The following is a 19,124-nucleotide window of genomic DNA, read 5'->3' as shown; positions in this document are numbered from 1 at the left end:
AGTCTGGGCATTTAAAACCTTTGAGATTGACATCACCTGGTCTTCCCAGACGATGATTGAGAACAATCCATGACACTGGCAGGTCTCAGCTTTGCAAAGGGGGCAGTGCATGCTATAAATTCTGCAGGGTGCCCAAACTTTTGCAGACGCCATTTTTTTGTTTTCTGTTATTTTGAAAGTGTAAATGATGGAAATAAAATCTAACTTTTGTTGACATATAAGAATGTCTAATCTGTAATTTGATGCCTTTTGGAGATTTTTCCATCTTTCCTTGGCTTCTTTATGCACATTAATACAAATTTTTAGCTGGGGTGCCCAAACTTTCGATCCCCACTGTATGTTAGATATCCTGTATCTTTGTGTAATGTTTAGAATGACTTTTGAACGGTTGATTTTATTTTTATTCTTGTACATCTTGTTCTATTGATAGCTGGTGCATTTATGTGACATGTTAAAAAAATCAATGAGTAGTACTTACAAAAAAGTGTTTGGCCTAGAGCTGATTGATTTTTGTGGGAACCAGATATTCTAGGAAATGGCTTTAGTTTCTGTATATTGTGCTTCACTAATTGCTCCTAGATGTTCTTGCTGCTCAGCACTGTTAAACTGCTTGTTTAGTTCTGATCAAACTCTCTCCATCTTCACAATCTCTATCTTGGTTTAGGTCTAATTAGGAAACTAAAAATAATCACTGCTGATTCTTTGTTTCCATTTTATACTGTCGGGTATTTTGTTAGACTGCATTCTCCTTCAATTACTATCAGCAGAGCTGCAAGAGAGACTGATAATGCTATAACGGAAACAGAAATAAAATCTTTTAATAAACACGCAGTATAATTCATTTCAATTTAAGACAACACAGTACAAACATGAAGCAGTCTAGTGTAAAGGCTAGCAAGTATATGGATGAAGTTTAATTTGGTAATGCAACCAAGTTCATCCACTTGAAGCAGTATTAAACCCCAAACCAAAAATGTAACATTTTGCAGCTTACCAATAATTCGATGTGGCAGCTGCATTTGTTTTCGTTTTTTTATTAGGCTTTTTCTCCTCTGTTTTCACCTGGTAATGTGGCCTGTAAGACACCACCTGTATTAGAGTGCCCCCACTCTGGATGAATGAGCACAGGGCGCACCTTTGGACAGCAGCATTGCCAGTCAAGAAGGGGGCGGGATGGGGGGAAATGGATGTATTAGTAGACTTAAATACACTAACAATATGAAGCCAAACTCCAGCTAAAACTGTCCCTGGAATTCATAAAGTCTGATCAGGGGCATATTTAGAGAAAGTGTCTTCCATGCATTCTAAAAGATGTGAAGAATGCACCAAATTATGCACCTATCGAATCGGTGCAACATCTGTCTGTGACAGTTTTTCTCTGTACACCAAAAGAGAGTTGGGCTTAAATTAGCTCCACTGTTACATTTGGTGCATTGAATGGCGCAATCTAAAAGCGGTGCACGCTGTCAGAACCAAAAGTGGCACAAATGCTTCATGAATTTGGCACAATACATTAACAAGAGGAATTAAAGCTAGAAAAGTGATTCAGCAGCTTTATTGAATCCCTCCTGTATAAGCAGCCACAATAACAGTGCTCTTCCTTTTGGAATAAGGGTTTTACTTAGATAAATAAAAGCTGATCATTGTAAGAACCACTGTCAGTGATAAATGGTTTGTCTCAGCCCGCCAACTGCTACACATGCAGGACAGCTTGTCCTGTTGAATAATAACATACTTATTGGAAGGATTACCTGATGAAGATATATGAAAGAAATCCTAAAAAAGAAAACTAATGCAGCCACCACAGCTAAGAATTGGTGAGCTGCAATATAATACATTTTTGCTTTCGGGTTTAATACTGTTTTAAGCCCCGTTTAAGGGTGAAATGCACCTAAGCTTGAGGACTTAACTTCAAACTGCTACTGCCTCTGCAACAGAAATGTAGTTTTTGGTAAAATACTTCCTAAGGGTTAATCACTTCTAAAGGGATTCAGACACCAAAACCTTTCTCATCAAAACCATGAAAGCACACCTGCTAACTAACATGAATTAGTCACAAATATTTAAAATCACTATCCATAGACACAAATTGGAACAAACTGCTATTTCTTCAGAGCAGAAACAGGAATCTGCAACAAAATTTGGTAAAATCCTTGCAATGTACATTGATCACCCAGAGGGGATTGTTACTTTCCAGTCCTTCATTCTTAATCCTTTTACAAGATTTCACTTTGTTTTATCCCTTTAAAAAAGACAGAAAAACAACCAGTGATATGACAGAAATACCCTTTTTATCACCAGTTTAGAATTATTTCTTTCCCAGCAAAAAAAATGCTGTTGCCTTGACTCACAAGAGCTTTCCCACACTCTATGGCTAGGGAAAGGGCTCTTGGGACATGTGTTAAAGCAGAGTTCCACCCAAAAGTGAAAGCTCCCCTTATCTGCCTCCTCCCACCCTCCACTGCCACATTTGGCACCTTTTTTGGGGGGGAGTGGGTACTTGGTTTTGAGCATGTCGTTACAGAAAACAGTCGTCATGTAGGAGTCAGCAGGGGAAACCAGAAAGCTTTGTGGAGGACAGGGAGATCAACTTCCACAGAAATGCTGGTTTTACATTCTGGTGATATGAAAAGTGGGGTAAGCATCCAGGCTCTCCTTTTGCTGTATAGCTGTTTTCGAGATTTTTTTTTTTTTATGGAACCTCCTAAGGGTCCATGTTTATCATTCCCATACTGAAACCTAAAATTGTGTTAAAAGGCTCATCAAAACTGCTTTAAGCTTGTTGGAAGCTTTGCAAATGTTTTGTAGATGTTTGCTGTACGCATTACTTTTCTACATACATTTTCTGATAAGGGTCACTTATCAGGATACAATGCCATTGCAGGTATTTTGTCTTTAAAGTGTTACTAAACCCCATCCCTGCATTCACTATATCTGGTCTCCCACAGTACACACAACATGGAAGTGCAATTATTTTAGTAACTATAAACTGCTAAATATCTTTTCTCATCAGCAGTTAGAGCAGTCTTGTGACTTCTATCAGTGTTCAGCAGAGCACTGGTTACAGTTTGTAGAAGGAGTTTTCTTTCTGCTCTAGGAGGATGCTAAACCCCTGACCTCTGTCTGGACAGTGCTTATTGGCCCTGTGCTGATCACATGCACTCTCCCAAGAAAAAAAAAAACTTCTCTAGCAATACATACTAAACTGAGCATGCGCAGAATGGCTATGGTGCAGTCTGTCTTATCAGGAGATACGTTGTGGGCATTTGAACAAGAGGAGGAGCAGAGAAGTCAGGATGAAACGGCCTTTTTACACAATGAAGAGGATGAACTCCTTAGGTGCCACAATGAGCATAACAAGTATGCTTTGCTGCATATACAGACTGATTTTACTGTTGTGGGTTTAGTAACACTTTACCATTTAAATTAAACTACATTTTATTTTACAAGAAACCACTAGCCATATGCTGTCTGTGCAATAGTAGATGATACTTGTTAGATATGTGCAATGTGTTTCATTATGAATTGAAATTCGGACTAAATTTTCCTTATTCCGAGATTCTGATGTATCTGAATCTCCAAATCACAATAGTAATGAATTTCAACAAATCCAAAATAAATTATAACAAAAAAAGGAATTCATTCATTTTTATTTGTTTGTGACTTCGGATGTTTTTTTAAGTTCCCTTATATGTGTCACACTCTGTATTGTTATGATTGGCTAAAGCCAAAGTTGCAAAGCATCAAAGTCAGATGAAAGTCACATTGAAGTTGCAAGCAAGTCGCATCAAGTAGCAAGCAAGTCACAATGCAAAGTCGCACTGGAAGTCCTACGACTTTAAGTCGTAATGTTTGAAGCATCCGAAAGAACATAATGACATAACAAATTAAACCAAATCTTCAGAAGAACCTTCTGAAAAAATGAATCAATTCAGAACAATAAATATACAAAACAAATTCCAAAAACTAAGCATTCTAACCTAATGAATATGACAAAACAAAATGACTGACTTAAAGAAATGAATATGAAACTAAACAAATTTTTAATTGGGTACAAGCTGACCTCAATGCACTGTTTAATTGGGCAACTATGTGGCAAATGAGGTTTAACGTTGATAAATGTAAGGTTATGCACTTGGGGGCTAAGAATATACATGCATCATACATACTAGGGGGAGTACAACTGGGGTAATCAATCACAGAGGACAAGGGGGCACTCTTTACATCTGGAGGAAAAGAAATGTAATCTCCAAACACGGAAAGGTTTCTTCACAGTGAGAGCTGTGAAAATGTGGAATAGACTCCCTCAAGAGTTGGTTCTGGCCAGCTCAGTGGATTGCTTTAAAAAAGGCCTGGATTATTTCCTAGATTATTATTATTGTAGCGATACCCTTGAAGGGCTGCTTAAGTTTGTTCACTACGCCACTCTGCCTCTCAACCCCAAGAACTGTCTCAGCCCCAGCTGACACACCTGGCAATGATGTAAGTGCACGGACCAATGAAAAGCACACACTTTATAATAAAACACAGAGATCAGCTTTACTGTAAGACCTCTATGGGAAGTAATAAACATTGACAACAGGTATACATTAGGTGAATCAAGAGAACAGCAAATACTGTGACCGAAAGCAATATAACTCACTTTTACACTCAGGCTGCTTTCAGGGGATTCCAACCGTGAATAACCCCAAGAGCAGAGGCAAACTCTTAAATGGCAACCTCAAAGTGGGTCTAAACCCCTTTACATAAATTTGGCTCTATGATGTCCAAGCAGGAGGAGAGCAGAAGAATGACTGTGTGTTGTGTCAGATGTCTCCCTTCTAACCCCTGACACCACAAGCCCAGTAGTCAAACACTGTACCCAACTAATAGCTACTTTCCAAGGTAAAGCTATTCCCTCACACACCATGTAATATAGAGGCCTGAATACGCATGCACGTGCCGTCAGTCTCTTGGTAACAGGATGAATCTTGGGATCTTCAGCTAGCCACTTTTGTTGGTGCACTTAAACTCCTATGGTAAAGTATAATTGTAATCCCGTGGCAGTATTTGTATAGCATAGCAAATACTGTGTCTGTTTAGCAGGGCCAACTACACAACCCAGTGCCTGGTGAGTATGGGCAAAGTGTAATGTCTCTGTATGTGTGCAGTGTTCCTGTCATCTGCCAGTGGGCAAAATCCCTCTCACCGGCTCCTGTGACTAAGGCCCAAGCAATTGTCCTGGAAATGACAGGCTTCTCTGGTCACCTCACGATGAGCGCTTCACTCTGTTGGTGTAGGCACTGTATTGTAGGTCCACATATCTCAGTTTGGATGTTCCCCTGACTGATGCAGATAACTCAGCATGCTGTGAACTGACCCTAAGCACTCCTCTGCTAGGTCCAGACTGTTACCTTGCCACATGCAGACTGCCTCCCCTCAGGAAAAACAAGATGGAGTCTTTCACTCTGCTCTCACTAAGCCTTCTGGCCTCTGTAGTTCAATTCCTATATAAGCCTATCAGGCCATTTCTGTTCAGGACTGCATATTCCACAATGCTTTGCAGCTGCTTGAGAAAGGCCCTGTCATTGGCTCCTTTAATGGCTCTTTTCATTGGCTCTCTCTCTACTACAGTCTGAAAGGAGAAGGGAGGGGCTGAAATCCCTCGCTGTGCAAGTCTCAGGATTCAGAGGAGATGAAAATCGGCAGGTTACAGCAGTCACAAATAGAATTAATTTCCTCTGCTACATTATACAGGATTTATATAGCGCCAACAGTTTGCTCAGTGCTTTACAATATAACAGGAGACAATACGGCAACAATACAGTTCAATACAAGAGGGATAGGAGGGCCCTGCTCTTTGGAGCTTACAATCTAGGAGATACACAGAATATAACTGGATGCTAGCATTTATAGGTAAAGTTGATCCAGGGAATATCTGATTGCCTCTCAGGGGATCAGGAAGGATTTGTTTTCCCTGCAGGAGCAAATTGAATCATGCTTTGCTGTTTTTTTTTTTGCCTTCCTCTGGATCAACTGTGGGTATAGGATTATAACTTTTTTTTTTTAATGGTTGAACTGGATGGACTTTTGTCTTTTTTCAGCCAGACTAACTATGTAACTATGTACATCTAGTACTTGTCATCTGCAACACCTGAAAAAATTCTTTCCAAACCATAGGAAAAGGGTTAACATGATGATGACATGACCAAAACTTTGCCTGGAATCTAAGTGCCCCTTCACATTAGAACTTGGTACTGGAAACCCACATTCTTTGTATTCATTACCATGTGTCTAAGCCAGCCTCTTTCAACCTTCATAACACAGAGGAACCCTTGAAATAATTTTCCACTCTCAGGGAACCCTTGCTAAAAATGACTATAGCTACAATTCATGATACATTAGTGTGATGATCAGTGGGAAGAATGCTCCTTACACTTGTGGTCACTGGAAAAAATTACACCCTTACAGATAGCTAAAGAGATCACTGTTGAGCAATTTCTGCCTCTCAGATAGGTTCCCATTGACACCGTTGTCAATGGGAACTTATCTGAGAGGCAGAAATTGCTCATTGCTCAAGGAACCCCACACAACCTCTGGAGGAACCCTAACATTAAGAAATGTGGGACTAAATCCCCATCTGGGTAGAGGGTCATATGTACAGGTACAAGTGGCTCTACAGGGAAGGCACTGATTTGAAAACTAACACAAGTTGGTGGTGCCTGCGCTACAATACTGCTGTTACTTTAGAAACATTTCATGCCAGGCCAGGTTTACTTTAAAGTGGTTCTAAAGCCTTATGTTTTTTACCTTTGAATTAAGGTAAAAAAAACTTCTGTTGCAGACGACCCCCCCAGGCCCCCTTATGCTTACCTGAGCTCTTTCCTGATCCAGCGCTGTGGACAAGAGCAGCGGCTCTCCCAGAACTGTCCCTCCTCACTGGGCATATTGATAGCAAAGAGCCATTGGCTCCCTTTCCTATTAGTCAAATCCTATGATGAGAGAAGGGGGTGTGGCCAAGCCCTGCTGTCTGTGTCAATAGTTGCAGACAGCAAGGCTTGGGAGAAATCCTGCAACTTGTGCCCCCATAGAAAGTGGCTTTCTATGGAAGCACTCAGCGGGGGGATGGAGCCACGAGTGCCAGCATGGGAAGAAGAGGATTATCAGGGCTGCTCTATGCAAAACCATTACACAGAGCAAAACATGATTTTAATTACAAAAAGAAGGAAGCTTCATTATCACTTTTAACCACTTCCTGACCAGCCGTTGTATATAAACGGCCGGACGGTGGCACTGCAGGGTCGAGTGGCCGTCTATAAATGGCCTCCCCGCACCCTGCTTGTGCGCGCTCCCTGGGAGCGCGCAGCACCGCGATCCGGTGCCCGCTGTGTCCTCCGGACACAGTGAAACACCGATCGTCGGACGGGACCTCTGTACGAGGTCCCGATCATGTGATCACTGATTGGCCAATCAGTGATCACATGCAAAGTAGTAAGCAAGATGTCACTTCTGACATCATTGCTTACTATGTGTGAAATCTGTGAATGATCACAGAGGTCACATGGTACAAGGCTATTCACAAAAGCCTTGTACCATGTGACAAGCTGTGACCAATCACAGCTCACTCAGTTCTTCTCAATGAGTGCATGAATGCACACAGAGAGAAAGAGAAATGATTGCTTTTACATCCTATATGGGTGTAAAAGCAATCAGTGTAAAAAAAAAAAAAAAAAATCTTCATCACCCCTCACAAGTAGTACAGTGTCACCATGGTGACACTGTACTGCTAGGGTGACAATATGTAAAAAAAAAATAGAAAAATAAAAAATAATAATATAAAAAAATAAAATAAAAATGTAAAAAAAAATGTTTAAAAATTATAATTTTTGCTTATAAACTAATTTGGATTTTTTTTTTCTACTAAAAAGATAACGGAATACATTTTGGCTAAGATTTGTGATGAAATATTATTTATTTGCAAAATTTTATAAAAAAAACTTTTTTTCAAAATTTTTGGACATTTCATTTACATAGCAAAAAAAATACAAATCCCAGTGGTGAATAAATACCACCAAAATAAAGCTTTATCTATCTCAAAAAAATGGTAAAAAATTCATTTGGGTACAGTGTTGCATGACTGCGCAATTGTCATTCAAAGTGTAATAGCGCTGAAAGCTGAAAATTGCCCTGGTCAGGAAGGGGGTAAAAGTGTCCGGTCTGGAAGTGGTTAAGAACCATTTTTACTTTTGTGAGCAGAAATACATTACATCCTAGAATAGGGATCAGCTCTTGAAATCAATGTGCAATCTCTCCATATAAGAGCACTATGTACTATGTTTGCAACCTGCAGTAGTATAGATATACAGTACTTATGCAGAACACTTAATCTCTCATAATGCCTAGGTTTGATCCCATGTCTCTTTCAAACTGCAAAACTAGCAGTTCCTTTAATAAGGTGAACATAATATATTTTCTTCATATTCTAGGATTATGTTATCGCAACCTAGAAAATAATAGAAAAGAAACAATTTCATGATAGATGAAATAACAGCCAAGCACAGAAATAGCAGGACGGCAGGTGTAAAATTTCATCCCATGCACTAAAAGGTGTTACCCTGCTTGCCTAATGCAGATTTTAATAACAATGTCAAATGTGCTGGATAAAATAAAGCCCTAAGGAATCTGCTGGCCTTTCACTTTCTGTTATATACTAATGTGTACATGCTCCTTGACAACATAATTGTTCGCCATGCTCAGCCTATTTGGAATGTGTAGGGGGTACAATACATATATTATCTGCTATGTTGCATTCTTTAAGTGAATGAGCAAGGAATGGACACTGCCATATCAATGGCTTGTGCTTTAACCAAGAATGTTTAGCACATTCAAATTCAGGAGTTGATTTAAAGTGTTACTAAACCCACAACAGTACAATCAGTCTGTATATGCATTAAAGCAAGCTTGTTATACTCACTGTGGAACCTAAGGGGTTAATCCTCTGCATTGTGTAAAAAGCTTGTTTGATCCTGACTTCTCTGCTTCTCCTCTTGTTCAAATGTCCACATCTTATCTCCTGATAAGACAGACTGAACCATAGCCATTCTGCACATGGTCAGTTTAGTGTATATTGCTAGAGAGGTTTTTTTTTTTCTTGGGAAAGTGCATGTGATCCGCACAGGGCAAATCAGCACAGTCCAGACAGAGGTCGGGGGTTCTGTATTCTCCTAGAGCAGAAAGAAAACTCCTCCTAGAAGCTTCAACCAGTGCTCTACTAAACATTGAAGTCACAAGACTGCTCTAACTGATGAAAACAGGTATTTAGCAGTTTTATATTTACTAAACTAATTGCATTTCCATGATCTGTGTACTGTGCGAGACTGGATATAGTGAATGCAGGGTACAGGGTTTAGTAACAGTTTAATAAAGGCAAATAAGCTGCTCGCTTAGCAAAGTAAATTTTTACTTTGCAGGGGAATTTTCCTTAGCGCAGTGAATGAGGTGAAGCTCTGATGACAATCATCATTTTTAGGCTTTTTCTCCTCAGTTTTCATCTGGTAATGTGGCCTGTAAGACACCTCCTGTATTAGAATGCCCCCACTCTGGATGAATGAGCACAAGAACAAATACAGGTTTACATTCCATTGCTATGACAGGATGAGACTGTGGAGCAATGTTTCTATCAAGAGATAGATCACTAAACGGATGAGGTGTTAGTGGTTTGGCTTGATTGATGACAGCTGAGTTGATCATTTATCTCTGTAGCCTATGGCTCAGATGGTCTGGTATAACCTTAAGGTTCTGCTTGATAGAAAGAAAGAATAACAGGTTTGTCATATTCATAAGCAGTCACAGTAGTACCAAAATGTCAGTACCAGGAGCATCAGAGGTGACTGAGAATCTGCTACTCTTGCTTAAGACAGTTTTTAGTGTGCTTTATGGAATCTTCTGTATTTTAAAGACTAGCATTGTTTAACTTACTTGCAGTTTCAACATTCTTAACCTTGCTGCTTCTCTTAATTCTGCTGACGCTTCTTCCTTTTCTATTTGAAGAACCCTAATTTTAACTTTCATTCAAGATTTCATATTTGCCTCTTTTGCTTTAGTATAGTCTTCTTCTGCCGGCTACGTTGGGGCCCATTGGAGACATTGGTGCACAGGAAAATAAGGTTGTGTCTATAGACATGGTTATGAAGGTGTTGCACCTGAGAGGTTGAGATAGCAAGCAAGGTGAATCTTTAGATGCACATCATTACTATACCCAACCAAAATTAAAGCTGTACCACATCCAAAAGTTACTTGGATCTTAGGAAAAAAAGGGTAAACACAGGACTTTTGGGTAGCCAATAACAAAAATAAATCTGTGTTAAGTACAATAAAAAAAATACAAATTTTATTTAGCATCAAAACACGAAAAACATGCCAATAAGGCTAAATCACTTATATACTGTACATATATTACAATAGCATCATAAAAGCCTAAAAATTACTCATAGTTCATTTTTGAAAACATATAACCAATGCTTCACAAAAAGAATATCAGATATACAAATATAGAACCCCATGTTATGTTTCAACTTGCAGATAGCATATGTCTTCATTAGGGAGTTTATTCTCACTGATGATTTTTGTATTACACACACATATAAAAAGTACACCAAGGAAATACATCAACAATAACCAAAAACAAATAACTCACATCATGGTCTGTACATATCATAAAAAACATCTATGAGGTTGAGTGTCACCAGAAGGCTCTCTCCACACATGCCCACGATTAGCACAAGGAATAAGAAAAGGCTGTCCAAGGTGTTATATTGAACCTATCAAAAATCCAATATCACTTAAATAGTACTGGACCAAATAAATGATCCTAAAGGATAATCTATAGTGACAAGATTACAGAAAAATTAAAATGTAAAAATTCTCTATTACCCAAAATACAGGTGTTAAAACCAAAAAATTTATTGGATCATGCCAAAGGAGATGAAAGCATAAAAATCCACAAACCACACACACAGGGAAAATTTGTTTAATATCCTAAAAGATCCAAAAAAAAAAGTAAGAAAATATCATAAGAATGGAAGTATTATAGCCCCTACCAGAACAGTACAGCCACACAATCGACAGAGAGCTTGCCAAGAATGTGGGCCACAGAATCTCCAACAATCTCCCCCAGGCTAGTGGGTGATAAGCACTCCAGACCAAACAAAAGGGAGAAGCGGAGGTAAGGTCTACAATACATCGGTCTCATAGTGTGGGGCAACCAATTGCAAAGGTGCTTGTGGTGCTCTCTAAAATGTCAACAATTCGATATTGAGACTGCCCTAGGAGACTGGTGTCTCCTGTATACTCCCTACCATTTTCCCCACCCCTCCCCTTTCCTCGCCCCATGATAGATAAGGGAAAACATCTCCATCGCACGAGAACAAACATTCAGAGAGTGCGCTATGAGAATGACCAAAAGAGCCAATCCAGGTGGAAATATAGAGCACCCCCTAGAGAGGAGAATTCCTGAGCCCCCTCGAAAACCTAATTAGGACAAAGGGGGCTGTGCATGTGATGTGCATGTGGGCAAATCTCTCCCTAGAGAAAAAAGTATTGTATGACAAGGAGAAATGGAGAGCAACATCAAAATGACCCTCAACTTTTTCATAAAATTGTTATAATAAAATTATCAAATGAAATATGAAATTACAAAAGGAAGAGAAAATTTAAAAAAAGGAAAGGAACATACAAAGGACAAACCCCAAGTCACATAAGATGTTCAAACCTCCAAGAAAGGTTTGAAACTAAGCATTTTGTTGAGGCCTAAAAATTCTGTAGCTTTCAAGGTAAAGATTCAATGAGTTTCTCTCTGTAGTAATGTTTTATTCCAATCACCTCCTCTGGGGCCGAGAAAAACAGTTTCCAGAGCCCAGAATTGAAGTGAGAGAACATGATAATTATGCACATTGACAATATTTCTGCCTATAGTATACAGTATATTGCCAGACATAGCAGCCTGAGTATGCTCTTATATTCTACACCAAAATTTTCTCTTGGTTTTTCCAATGTAGAAAGATCCACAGGGGCAAGTTAAAATATATATAATTCCCTGTGTACAGTGGGAGTCTCTGACCATTAGTTAGTATGATAGATCTTGATGCACAGATGAATTGGCAAAAATTGCATGCTCCACAGGGATAGGTGCCAGTGGGTAACCCAAGCTCTGTGCCTTTGGAAGACTTGAAAACACTGGAAACCAATTTATCCTTAACAGAGGGAGCCATGCTAAAGGTATAAAATGGTTTACAAGTAACAATTTGTTATATTCTATTATCAGATGTCAGTAAATGCCAGTATTTTTTTACATACTGTACCTCTGATCATCTCTTGCTGATTGTTAATTCCTCGGGCCCTCAGGCGGAGCGGCGGGCGCCGGACCCCCAGATGGAGCGACAGGTCTCGGGCCCTCAAGCGGAGTGGCAGGTGCCGGACCCCCAGACGGAGCGACAGGTCTCGGGCCCTTAGGCGGAACGACAGGTCTCGGGCCCCCAGGCGGGGCGGCGGGCACCGAGTCACCAGGCACAACAGTGGGCTCCGAGTCAACTGGGATGACCGCTGGCACTGGGTCAGACATTGGATCGTCTGGCTGGACAGCGGGCATCGGGTCACCAGGCATCAGGTCATTTGGCTCGACAGCGGGCACCGCGTCATCTGGCAAGGCAGTGGGCTCCGAGTCAGCTGGTATGACCGCGGGCACTGGGTCAGACATTGGATCGTCTGACTGGACAGCGGGCACTGGGTCACCAGGCATCAGGTCATTTGGCTCGACAGCGGGCACCGCGTCATCTGGCAAGGCAGTGGGCTCCGAGTCAACAGGCACGACAGTGAGCACCGGGGCATCAGGTACCGGATTGTCTGGCTCGACAGCGGGCATCGGGTCACCAGGTATGACAGCGGGCACTGGGTCACCAGGCATCAGGTCATTTGGCTTGTCAGCGGGCACCGCGTCATCAGGCATCGGACCCCCAGGCGGGGCGACAGGCATCGGGCCCCCAGGCGGGGCGACAGGCATCGGGCCCCCAGGCGGGGCGACAGGCATCGGGCCCCCAGGCGGGGCGACAGGCCTCGGGCCCCCAGGCGGGGCGACAGGCCTCGTGCCCCCAGGCGGGGCGACAGGCCTCGGGCCCCCAGGCGGGGCGACAGGCATCGGGCCCCCAGGCGGGGCGACAGGCATCGGGCCCCCAGGCGGAGCGGCGGGCGCCGGACCCCCAGGCGGAGCGACAGGCATCGGGCCCCCAGGCGGAGCGGCGGGCGCCGGACCCCCAGGCGGAGCGACAGGTCTCGGGCCCTCAGGCGGAGCGGCGGGCGCCGGACCTCCAGATGGAGCGATAGGTCTCGGGCCCTCAGGCGGAGCGGCGGGCGCCGGACCCCCAGCTGGAGCGACAGGTCTCGGGCCCTCAGGCGGAGCGGCGGGCGCCGGACCCCCAGGCGGAGCGACAGGTCTCGGGCCCCCAGGCGGAGTGGCGGGCGCCGGACCCCCAGGCGGAGCGACAGGTCTCGGGCCCTCAGGCGGAGCGGCGGGCGCCGGACCCCCAGATGGAGCGATAGGTCTCGGGCCCTCAGGCGGAGCGGCGGGCGCCGGACCCCCAGCTGGAGCGACAGGTCTCGGGCCCTCAGGCGGAGCGGCGGGCGCCGGACCCCCAGGTGGAGCGACAGGTCTCGGGCCCTCAGGCGGAGCGGCGGGCGCCGGACCCCCAGGAGGAGCGACAGGTCTCGGGCCCTCAGGCGGAGCGGCGGGCGCCGGACCCCCAGATGGAGCGACAGGTCTCGGGCCCTCAGGCGGAGCGGCGGGCGCCGGACCCCCAGATGGAGCGACAGGTCTCGGGCCCTCAAGCGGAGTGGCAGGTGCCGGACCCCCAGACGGAGCGACAGGTCTCGGGCCCTTAGGCGGAACGACAGGTCTCGGGCCCCCAGGCGGGGCGGCGGGCACCGAGTCACCAGGCACAACAGTGGGCTCCGAGTCAACTGGGATGACCGCTGGCACTGGGTCAGACATTGGATCGTCTGGCTGGACAGCGGGCATCGGGTCACCAGGCATCAGGTCATTTGGCTCGACAGCGGGCACCGCGTCATCTGGCAAGGCAGTGGGCTCCGAGTCAGCTGGTATGACCGCGGGCACTGGGTCAGACATTGGATCGTCTGACTGGACAGCGGGCACTGGGTCACCAGGCATCAGGTCATTTGGCTCGACAGCGGGCACCGCGTCATCTGGCAAGGCAGTGGGCTCCGAGTCAACAGGCACGACAGTGAGCACCGGGGCATCAGGTACCGGATTGTCTGGCTCGACAGCGGGCATCGGGTCACCAGGTATGACAGCGGGCACTGGGTCACCAGGCATCAGGTCATTTGGCTTGTCAGCGGGCACCGCGTCATCTGGCAAGGCAGTGGGCTCCGAGTCAACTGGTATGACCGCGGGCACTGGGTCAGACATTGGATCGTCTGACTGGACAGCGGGCACTGGGTCACCAGGCATCAGGTCATTTGGCTCGACAGCGGGCACTGCGTCATCTGGCAAGGCAGTGGGCTCCGAGTCAACAGGCACGACAGTGAGCACCGGGGCATCAGGTACCGGATTGTCTGGCTCGACAGCGGGCATCGGGTCACCAGGTATGACAGCGGGCACTGGGTCGCCAGGCATCAGGTCATCTGGCAAGGCAGTGGGCACCGCGTCACCAGGCATTGGATCGTCTGGCTCGACAGCGGGCATCGGGTCACCAGGTATGACAGCGGGCACTGGGTCACCAGGCATCAGGTCATTTGGCTTGCCAGCGGGCACCGCGTCATCTGGCAAGGCAGTGGGCACCGGGTCACCAGGTATGACAGCGGGCTCTGAGTCAATTGGCATGACAGCGGGCACTGGATCAGGTACCGGATCATCTGGATCAACAGCGGGCATCGAGTCAACTGGCCTAATAGGATCGTCGGGCTGGATCAGTTCATCCTGCTGAGTAGCGGCATCAGGCCGAGTAGAGGCATCAGGCCGAGTAGAGGCTTCAGGCCGAGTAGAGGCTTCAGGCCGAGTAGAGGCTTCAGGCCGAGTAGAGGCTTCAGGCCGAGTACAGGCATCAGGCCGAGTACAGGCATCAGGCCGAGTACAGGCATCAGGCCGAGTACAGGCATCAGGCCGAGTAGAGGCTTCAGGCCGAGGAGAGGCTTCAGGCCGAGGAGAGGCTTCAGGCCGCGTAGAGGCTTCAGGCCGAGTAGAGGCTTCAGGCTGAACCACGGAAGGCAGGTTCACCGGTTTGGATACTGGCAGGATGGTATTGGTTGGAAAGAATTTTCGCTTTTTTCTGGTTTTAACTACTGGAGCACTGCAAGTAAACGCAGGTCTGCAAACGAATGGAGCAGCTGGAGACAGAGAAGAACTGGAGGATGGAACAGGAGAGGGAGCAGTTGCTACAGAGGGCTTTTTTACAGGGTTAAAGGCAGGGTAGGTGCAGCGAGTGGGAACAGGGTACTGACATGCGGTAGATAGCCAAGTATACTGGGCTGTAACTGGAGGAGCTGGTGGGAATACAGGAGTAGAGTTAGAAGCAGGACTGGGTCTTTGTAAGCTGACTGAGGCTGGGTGCAACAAACCTGTCCATGTCTGCAGTAGGGGTTGAACAAAGCTGAGTTTACACAAAGTCTGTCTGGTCAATGACTGCACTGCGTTTATACAATCTCTCAGTGTCTGTGGTGAACATGTGGAATAACGCTCCAGAAAGTAACCCACATCATCCTCTAATAACCACACCAGGGACTCTACCTGGTCTGCACTAAAAGGTGGCAAAAATTCATCCCTGCATTCGGGGAAACCAGATGAAACCAACTCAACACAAACCTGAATCAATGGCTGCACCATAGAGAAAACTGTGCCCTGATCTACTAGAACATGAGCGAGCCGTATACATTCTAGCAGTTCATCCCGGGTATACTCCTTCAGAGTCTGATAAGCATACTCTCTGTCATCAAGCACTAGCAGAGATAAATACTCAACCTCATCTAGATCCATCCTTCCCATCAACAAGCCAAGATGGCTTCCCTGTGCAGCCACTTCTGGTCAGGATTGGCCTTGGTGTAATGTCAGGGCTCCCAGGTATGACCAGAGGTGTGTGACTGAAGCAGGGAAACGCAGACCTCAGATATGTTATAAACAATATAATTTATTAACACTAACAGTACAAACATAAACGCAGTGCAATACTAAAACATAATACAGTGCAAACAAACCAAACCAAACCACCCACAGATAACAGTATATACAAGCAAGCGTCGTCAGGCAGGCCGGGTCAATATCAATTGGGCAGGTAGGTACAGGGGGAGCAAGCGGAGAATAGTCGGGGTCACAGGCCAGGTTCAGCAGGTAGCAAGCAGCATAGTACAGAGGGTCAGACAGAGGGATGGTCCGGGTCACAAGCCAGGGATCAGAACAGGTAGCAAGCAGCGTAGTACAGAGGGTCAGACAGAGGAATGGTCAGGGTCACAAGCCAGGATCAGAGCAGGAGAAGTCAGCAAAGGAACAGAAACAGGATGCAGGACAGATACAGGGCCCAGGACAAACACAACACCAAGGCAGAGTCTGCAAGTCTGGCCATCCCTTAAATACCCCAGCATCATCAGTTCCAGGTGTTAGCTGGCTGAAAGGTTGAGTCTCTGATTGCTGGGAGCACCCGCTGGCCAGCCCTGGTACTGCAGATCAAAAGGCAGGTGAGTCCCACCATTGCTGGCCAGTCCATTCCTAACAAAGAGTATCGCACTTTAGTTACTTGTGCATTTGTGCGGGCCTCTATAAGGTTATCTATTAATGTTGATCTCCTGGAATGTGAGGATCAAGAAGACCATGCTGTAAGTTTAGTGGATGTAGATCCATGGGTACTGACCTCATACAGTTATGATAACTTGTGACCTGCATGTGGCTTGGCCTCCAAGAATACATCTTTCTTTGCTCAGAGCAGTAAAGATATTTAACTCTAGACCAGCAATGGGCAAACTAAGGCCCGCGGGCCGTATACGGCCTGGCGGACCTTTTAATCCGGTCCACGGAGAACGTGAGGGGAGCTAGGCTCCTCTCACAGTCCGCCCTGAAGACCTGTGTAGCATGAAAATCTGTCTCGTATGAGGATCTGTCCCCCTCGACGTATCTGCGCATGTGCCGGAGATCGCCGATCGGCTGCTAATGCCTGAAACTGGCACATGCGCAGATACGTCGAGGGGGACAGATCCTCATAGGAGACAGATTTTCATGCTACACCGGAACGGTGAGAGGAACGCGCGGAGCAAAGGTAAGTGAATTGACACAGGGGGGACTTGGGGACTTAATATGGGGGATGAATTAATATGGGGGATGAATTACTATATGGGGGATGAATTACTATATGGGGGATGAATTACTATGGGGGATGAATTACTATATGGGGGATGAATTACTATATGGGGGATGAATTACTATATAATGGATGAATTACTATGGGGGATGAATTACTATATGGGGAATGAATTACTATATGGGGGATGAATTACTATATGGGGAATGAATTACTATATGGGGAATGAATTACTATATGGGGGATGAATTACTATATGGGGGATGAATTACTATGGGGGATGAATTACTATATGGGGGATGAATTACTATGGGGGATGAATTACTATGGGGGATGAATTACTATGGGGGATGAATTACTATATGGGGGATTAATTACTATGGGGATGAATTACTATATGGGGGGATGAATTACTATATGGGGGATGAATTACTATATGGGGGGATGAATTACTATATGGAGGATGAATTACTATATGGGGGATTAATTACTATGCTTACTATGGGGGAATATTACTATACTTACTATGGATGACACATACACATCATTCATCTACTCTTGGTCCGGCCCCCGGGTCCAATATATGAACCCATTGCGGCCCTCAAGTCAAACAGTTTGCCCACCCCTGCTCTAGACTATAGGAACCTCCATGAAAGTTTTAATTGCAATAACAACAAAGATAATATATGTAAACAAATGTACAGTAAATTTTATACAGACAGTATATATAAGGAAATTTACTGTACATTTTTACATATATTATCTTTGTTGTTAATGCCATTTAAAGCCCCATAGGAGGTTACCACTGTCCGATGAATTCATTGAGGATGTTGGCTATGCATGACCCCATACAGAACCAGTATTTGCATTATTGGTTATTTAACTCTTGCACAGACTTCTCTGTATTAATACTGGATAGAATAAAATTGTATTTTTTAGGCAATCTCTTATAAACTTCATATGATCTTCCTAGTTTTTCAAGTCCGAAATTTAGTTGCTTTGCTTCATTAGGCATTTCCTCAATAGCACTTTCGCATTTCACAGCCTTATCCCACATACTAGACAAATTGTCAGACATTTCTGCTCCAAATGATTCATAATTCTCCTTAAGCTTCCAAGAAGGCTTAACTCTGAACTTAGGTCTAGCAAACATCCCTCCATTCAGCTTGGGGAGGAAAAGACTGCTCATTGTCTAACTGTAAAGGGTTAAACTAATGAGAATGTAAATATCCTTTTTCAGATGTTGCTGTAAATGTGGGCAATGTAGCTGTATCTGTGTAGATAGTTTGTGCAGAAACCCAGGTGCTTATGGAGAACAGAAAACAAAAAGAGTCTATCAGCACAATAATTCCAGGAGCACTGAAAACTTTAAAACAGTACTTATTCCAGAAGCAGTTCAATATGAAGAATAAAGGTGCTTCAAATAACTGCATACAGACACATTATTGCAGAAGACTAATCTAAACCTAGTTGCTTCACAAACAGTGGATTCAGAGTCTACAGCAGCGTTTTGCAACCAGGGTGACCAGGCACCCTGGGGAGCCTTCAGGTTTCCGAAGGGGTGCCTTGGCAAAATGCCTAAAAACCGCCCAAAAATTATTTACAAGCCAGCGAGTGGATCAAGCCTGCCTTTTAGTTACACAAAGTCACAGGTTTTCATTGAGAATCATTGCAACCTTCTAGATGCCGAGGTCCCAACACACAATGATGTAGTTGGTTGATAAGGAAAACGTCTCACGCCTGCACGACATCCTTGTTTGCCCCTTTCCTGCCCTTCTCTGTCAGTAGTATGGG

Source organism: Staurois parvus, unplaced genomic scaffold (genome assembly GCF_062004578.1).
Source record: "Staurois parvus isolate SC_StPar_1 unplaced genomic scaffold, SC_StPar_1.0 ptg000131l, whole genome shotgun sequence".
Taxonomy (NCBI): Eukaryota; Metazoa; Chordata; class Amphibia; order Anura; family Ranidae; genus Staurois; species Staurois parvus.
The sequence above is the reverse complement of the archived record's forward strand: the minus strand, read 5'-3'. Positions refer to the sequence as shown.